This window comes from Callorhinus ursinus, unplaced genomic scaffold (assembly GCF_003265705.2).
Source record: "Callorhinus ursinus isolate GAN/ISIS: 27379988/994484 unplaced genomic scaffold, GSC_fseal_2.0 scaffold12, whole genome shotgun sequence".
In the NCBI taxonomy this organism is placed as follows: Eukaryota; Metazoa; Chordata; class Mammalia; order Carnivora; family Otariidae; genus Callorhinus; species Callorhinus ursinus.
The window spans coordinates 68778585-68786224 of record NW_027397074.1 but is presented as its reverse complement, the minus strand read 5'-3'; positions in this window follow the sequence as shown (position 1 = coordinate 68786224).

The window sequence follows — 7640 nt, the reverse complement described above, 5'->3', positions numbered from 1 at the left end:
AATTTTTTTATCTCCTCCTTGGGCAAAATTTCTCATTGATGGTGATAACTAAAAACTTGAATAGATCATTATTTTAAAATCTCCATCGGCAATTATTTATTACCATTGCAAGGCATATAAAAAGGGTTTAAAAGAATTATGCCCGGGCTATATTTACTATCTCGCAACAGAGCAGTGCTGGGCTGTCAGGCAGCCACTGCCCATGTGTGGCCACTGAGCACTTGAACTGTGCCTGTCCAGATGGAGACGTGTTGTATTTCACTTACAAATGAAAATACATGCTAGACTTAGTAAGAAAGTAAGAATGTAAAGTTAAAAAAAGTAAAATATCTCATATTAATGTAATTATTGTTTAATACAATATCTCATTTAATTTTATATTGATGACATATTGAAATCATAATATTGTGGATATATTAAGTTAAATAAATATGCTATAAAAATTTTTTTAAAGTATGTTCATGGAAACAAGCTCAAGTTTCTCATTAAAAATTTGAAGATATTTTATTTGGAAAATTTTATACAAATTCAGTATTTAATATGTACTCTAATGACTTTATATTTTATTTTTATACTTCTTTAACTATAAAGAAAACATAATGACTTTTTCCATCAAGCCCCACACAGATGTCCCCCAATCCCCTACAGTTCACTTGAGCACACCATAATAGTGTGGATGTTTCCTGTGAGTGTGATTGCATGAAACTGTTTCAAAGAAGGTATTTTTGAGCATCTATATTGTTCAGAAAGATATTTTTGAATATCGTTAAGGCTTATAAAAGGCATTTTTGTGCATCTCTCCATGCCAGGCACCATGCCTGCTTCTGAGGATACACAGCTGGGCACGTGCTATCGTGTATTGACATATATAGTGACAATTATGGGAGGGAAATCTTTGTCGACCCACTAAGGAAAGAAACACCTGGCAAGGAGCTCCCAGCGACCTTCTCTGTTGGCTGCAGAATTCATGGGCATCTTAGTGAGGCCCAGACCAGCCACAGAGCAGTGGGCCCGGAGGCCTCCGTCTGAACAGAGTGACAAGGAAGGGGGGGGTGGGCTTTGCTTTTTTGAGCTTTACGTTGAAGTGGAGCCCCTGGCAGAGCCCCTTATGGCATGTTTCCGCTGCATGAGGCTTTCTCTCTGTCCCCTAAACTCCGGGAGCCCTGCCTCAGCTGCAGAGCATCTGTGCGCAGCTTTCGTATAATCAGATGCCTGAGGCGATGCATGTCCCGAAGTCAGAGGCCAGGCTACCCGGGTGCTTGTAAACTCGGTTATTTTTTACACGGGTGACTTTGGCAAACCATTTTGTTCTCGTTACGGGCTAGCCTAATGCCAAGGCTGACTTTCTGTTTCCAACTTGGCCCCCCTGGGTGGCATCTTGCAATCTCCGTAAATGGCCTCTGCAATACAGGGAGCCACCCCATGCCCTCACTTGCATAATTTGAGATGCTAGCATTTTCTCAGTTCTTCCGAAGTGGAGCCCAGGAGACTATCCATCTGGAAAATCACGAGAGAGCACTGAAGGTGACGGAAATCAACATTAGATCCCAGACTATGGAGTCACTTCCTGGAAAAGCAAAGAAACAGTATGGCATCTGTTCAGATGAATATTACTTTCTCAAATTCTGTGTGGTCTTGGGCCTGCTCTGTGATGTCACTTTGTCATAACTTTCTCCATCTTTGCCCCGAAATACCCACGTAATTGCGCCTAGAGCGACTGATATATAAGTGATGGTATTGGCACACACATTGTCATAAAAACTATGTATATGTATGGATGTACAGTGGAAGCCATGTGCTTAATTATAAGAAGTGTTGTCCTTTATCCATGGTCCTAGGATCAAGTCCTGCATCGGGCTCCCTCCTCCTTGGGAGCCTGCTTCTCCCTCTGCCTCTCTCTCTCTCTCTCATGAATAAATAAATAAAAAAATCTTAAAAAAAAAAAGGAAGGAATTTGATCAAAGGCAAACCATCTAATGTAACTAGCCAAGGAAAAAGCTTTCAGGACTTTCAGATGTTAACTGTTTCTCCTGACTAGGAAATGCTACAAAGCTCAAGTTAGTTAGGAATGACTTATATACTTTGTGTTTCAAACACCTAAGAGATGCTTTTCAGTTATTTGTATTGTGTGTTCTTTTATTTTTTTAAGATTTTATTTTTAAGTAATCTCTACACCCCGTGTGGGGCTCGAACTCACAGCCCTGAGATCAAGAGTCACATACTCCACGGACTGAGCCAGCCATATTCTTTTTTTTTTTTTTTTTTGAGAGAGAGAGAGAGAGAAAGCAAACAGGGAGGGGCAGAGGGAGAAGGAGAGAGAATCTTAAGTAGACCCTCTGCTGAGCGTGGAGTCCGACATGGAGCTTGATCTCACAACCCTGAGATCATGAGCTGAAATCAAGAGTCAGATGCTTGACCAACTGAGCCACCCAGGCTCTCCATCATATTCTTAATTGAATGATTTGAATGACTACATCCAATTCTGCACCTATACCCTCTGGTATTGCTTTTTAACCTTCCTGGAAATCATTTTCTAAAAAATAAAGACATATTCAGATCTGAAAAAAGGAAAAATGTGTTGTATTGACATGACAGGGGTCATGGGTATTTCTTACTGTTAAATTGTTTAAATATATTTTTAAAGATTTTATTTTTTAAGTAACCTCTACACCTAATGTGGGGCTCGAACTCAGAACCCAGAGATCAAGAGTCACATGTTCCACTAACTGAGCCAGCGAGGTGCCACAGGTTTTTTGAATATTAAATAAACATTTAAACTTTTAAAAGCTGTCCAATTAAAGGGAAAAACTGATAAAGCTCTTTGAAGAAAGCCTGTTAAAAGAATTTCAGCCATTTAAATGTCCAACAATAGGGGAAGGCTGAAGTAAATCACAGTAATAACGAGTTACCACTTACTGTACACTTTACTCTGTACCAGGTACTACGCTAAGTGTTTTATATGCACTATTTCATTTTTTTTAAATGCTCTAAAAACTCAGCAGGAGAGGCCTATTGTCATCATCATTTTCATTTTATTGATGAGAAATCTATAGCATAGTTTTCTATGCTATAAGAAGCCACTCTATGCTATTCTAAGCCACTCAGCAAAGACCACATGGCTGGTCAGTGGCAGCTGACCAGGGTTTGAACCCAAGACTGTTGGGTCCTACAACCAACTGGCAACCCCTAGGTTACCAGACAACACACTGTGGCCACGACCACGGCAAGCTTTCACAGCCAAGCACACTATTGGTGGGGCTGTCATGATTAGACCCTTCTAAAAGGGAGGCGATTTCCAGCATCTCTCACAGCGTTAGGATGCACATCCCGTTTGTCACACAATTATACTTCTATGACACCATCTAGGAGAAATGCTCGTGCAGGTACAGAAAGACTATTGTACAAGTGATCGAACCATCATAAATATCTGCTAACGGGAATTGCAAAGTACATTAGGGTACTTCTATAGATGAACTATTTGGGCTTTCTTAAAATGCAGCAGACCCCTATGTACCAGTAAGGAAATGTCTCCAAGCTACACTGTGACATGAAAAAGCTAATTGTGGGGGCCATTAGTTAAAGAGCTGTTTTGAATGAGTGTAGAGAAAGGTCTGCAAGGATAGAAACTAAACTATTAAAAGTGGTTTACCTCTGAGGCATGGGGGGAGAAAGGAGGAGGGAAGGGAAAATTTTACCTTGTCCTTTATATATTTCTGAATTGTTCTAATTCTTTACAGCGAGTGTATGTTACTTCTGTAATTAAAAAAAAGCTAATATGGAAAAAATGCTCATGTTTTCAACCAAGTTTTAATGATACGGGAAAAATATTATAACACGTGAAAAAAAAATCAGAGCATGAAATTATGTATACAAGTATGATCTCAGCTGCAGAAAAATGCATTTAAAATCTAGAAAGGAAATATATCAAAACGTTAATAGGCACTGCCTTTGGGTGGCAGGATTATAGGTGGATTTTTTTTTTTCTGCCTTACTTTTCTATACTGTCTCAGTGTGCCTTATTATTTTTATAATTAGAAAAAAAAAAGCATTAAGCAGGTCTGCCAAAGGTGCGTGGCGGGTTGTAAAACTGAAGCAGCCGCTGCCCAGACCTGGCCGTGAGGCTCCCCGATTCCTAACTCGCAGAGGAAAATGTCCTGCTTGCGGAGGGGGCGGATGAGGAGCGAAGACTGGCTTTCTTCTGATTGTCTGATGATCCGATTACGTTGCAGGAGGAAAAGGGAGAGTGTCCGGGCAGAGAGGGTGAGACCCCTGAAGGTGAGGTTTCCGATCCTGAAGGTCAGGGCTGGGCTTTGCGGGGAAGGTGGGATCACTGTGGCTGTAAGAGCGGGTGCCGTCCAAGCGGGGTGACCCGGCGCAGGGGGTGGAGGGAAGCCGGGTACCACCCGAAAGGCCTTGTGTGGTCCCCAGAGACTGGCGGGGGCGCTGCCATGACGCAGTGTAGAGGTTGGGGTCACGGGTGGTGGCTGCAGGGAGAGCAGCTCTGTCACTTGACCCAGATGACCCACTTCTTGAAGTGTCCGAGACTGCCCGGGATCCTTCACGGAGCAACCATAATGGCAAGGTCTAGGACTCTGGAGAAAAGTAGCTTGAAAGAGTGCTTTTATAAAAGTAATTCTTTTGGTAAGGAGCCCTTGGCCTTTGTGCAGTTCCGGGCCTGTGTGTCATGCGTTCTTTGCTCTCCTCTTGCTCTGCTCTGTGATACAGAAGTGCTGCTTCCAGAAGGCTCTGTTTCCACGCCTCCCATGTCCGTGGGCTTCTGGCTCAGTGTGGCCAACAGGAGACACTGCGGAGGCGGCAAGACAGGAGGCCGGGGGAAGTTGAGGTAGTTCTCCTACCCCCTCCCTGCCTCGGGTGACGGCTCTGGCAGCAAATGGGCTTCCTCCGTCACATCAGCTTCCACCGAGGCCTCTTGGGTTCCTCTCTCTGTCCCCTTGAGGGTAGTGGCAGCCGTGGTTCCCGCGGCTGCTGCCGAGTCCGCCCGTTTGGCTTCCCAGCCAGCTCTTCTGTCACACATGCAATCAGTTCCTTGCCTTGAATTCTCTCTGTTCGAATGCTTTCTAACTCGCTTCCACCGGGGGGTGGGGGGTGGGGGTGGGCAACACTGAGTAGCCGGGCACAGAGGCATCGAGAACTGTGCGAGGGAGGGAGACACCAGCGCCGTGTGATACTCAGTGCAGTCGTCCTCTACAGCACCGCCACTAGGGGGCATAACACCGGGTGAAACTCGGTGTCTCTCAGAAGCGACATAACCCCAGGGTTGAATACACGGTCCTGACCTATGCATTGAGTGGGAGGTGGAAGGTGGAAGCCAGCCACCTGGTAGCCGATCGACTGCATTCACATAGCTGCAAGCATCTGACTCTTTTATTAGGGCACCGAGGTTTGTTGTGCCTGGGTATTTACTTATTTGAATACATTTTATTTTTTGTAAGTTACTTATGTGTGTCCCCTTTACTACACAGTACACAGGAGATTTTACCGCTGATTTTCATTTCCAGGGTAGTAAAGGGGATGTTACAGAATATTGGTTTTACAAAGAGACCTTGGGGTGGAAGAAGGTCGTGCAGCACTGCGTTAGAGGAGGATGGGCACCACCCGGAAATCCTGGGCCAGAAGGGGAAGTAGGCACTTGACAAGACTCTGGGTTGTTTCCCTTTCTGGGGGGTGAGGCTTGGGGGGAGGGAGATGCACACACTCTTGATTATACACGGGGTTGTGTCATTGTGTCCGTGACAGCATTTTCATTTTCGCAGTGTAAGAATGGGGAGAATTGTTGATGTTGTCGCCAAGCAGCAAGAGGTATGAGCTCTGGTGGGCATCTGTCATTCCTCTCAGCTGCCCAGCTCCTGAATAGCCTTTCTCTGGGTGGGGGACACTCCTTGTCTTATGCGTCCTCCACAGCAGGTAGAGCCTGCCTCCCACTACAGAAGCTAAGCAGACACCCCCTTTATGGGGCTCCCCTGCCGCTGGGTGTGGATCCGTGTCCTAGGCACACATGGAGCAGGTGCACCTGTCCCGGACTTTGAATGATGACACGATTGCTTTTCCCTGAGTAAGGAGGAAAGCCATTACTGAGGAGGTGATGTTTAAGCTACGGTTTGAGGGATAAGTAGAATTTCAACAGGTTGGGAGGTTGGAGGAATGAGCAGTAGGCGGATCAGAGGGTTGGGCAGGTGGGCAGGCATTCCAGGTATGGCAAAGGCATAAGTGTGAAGATATTTCAAAATAGGTAAAATGCCATTAACTTTGCTCATGGATGTTGGAGTCAAGAGCATTGAAAAGGGGTCAGAAGACCTAGGTTCAAATATGGATCCTGCCTTGTATAACCTCGGGCGAGTCCCCAGCCCTCTGGGGCTCACTTCCCTTACTTGGAAAAAAGGTAGTCCTACCACTGCTGATCTGCCATCCTCACATAGTTTTTGTAGGATCACATGAAGATGAATGTAAACTGCTTTAAATGGAAAAGTCTAAACAAAAATTATTATGAATGTGTGTAGGGGGTGGGATACACAAAACAGTGAGAGAGCACAAGTCCAGGCTGAGAGAGGTTGGAAGAAAATCAAGTCTGGGGAGGAATTTGTCTGGTCAAGACCAACTCTCTCAAGTGTAGGGCTGGGGAGGCCAGGTGGGGTTGGGGTGAGCACACAGCAAGTAGCCAGGCAGCTTTCACACCTGGAGAGCGGGCAGGTGTCAAAAGGATTGCAGATACTCAGCTAGAAAAGGTGAGGAAACTTGCTTTTCATTCAAATGTAGTTGTGAGGCAGGACCCAAGAATCTGTATTCCTAACACGCTCCCACGTGCTGCCAATACTGGGGCAAAGGTTCCTCTTGTGTCTCCCCGAGGTTCTGGTCTGACCACGTCAACTGCTTTGTGGGTGTTCCCGGTCTTCAGCCACCCTTGCTACAAATGCCTTGTGTTATTTGCTTTCTCTAGTTGGCCAATGTCTTCTGTCACATTTTGATTCTTAATTTTCACCCCAGAAAGTAACTCTAAGCTTTGCCGACTCCCCTTTGTTCCCTCATGAAGAGTGTGAGGTACAGGAGTGAATAGCTTGTCAGCCTTGTGCAGAAGAGCAGAGAGGCTATTGTACCCAGAAGCTTCCTGTCAACACTGCCCATGTAAATATCACCAGCCCGGCCTCAGAGCCCTCAAGGTCAAGTCTCTACCCTCCTAGTTACCGGGGCTGAAAATCAGCAGTAGATCGACACCACCTCCCTGTCTGCATCCCAGGTGATCACGAAATCTTGATGATACTATAGGAGGTCTTTGGGAATTCACAAATTAAGTGGTCAAGGGAGCAACTCCAAAGTCCATAGACCTCCAGCCATTTGGAATGGGCTCACCAGTCACCTAGGTAAGGGTGTTGTCAGGAGTTTCCTAGAAGGTTCTGCAAAGCCCCAGCAGGAGTCCAAACGGCAGCATTTAGCGCGTGAGAGCGGATAGCCTACAGCTGCCACCCACCTCAGCCCAGGGAGTGATGCTTTTAAAACCAGGGAATCCAGAAACTGCAAAAGCACCCCTTCTATGACAAGGATCCATCCCCACCCACCCACCCCCCGTAACGTCTGCGGCGTCCCTCTCCTTTCCACTCCCCCACCCCGTTCAGGGGCCCATCTGC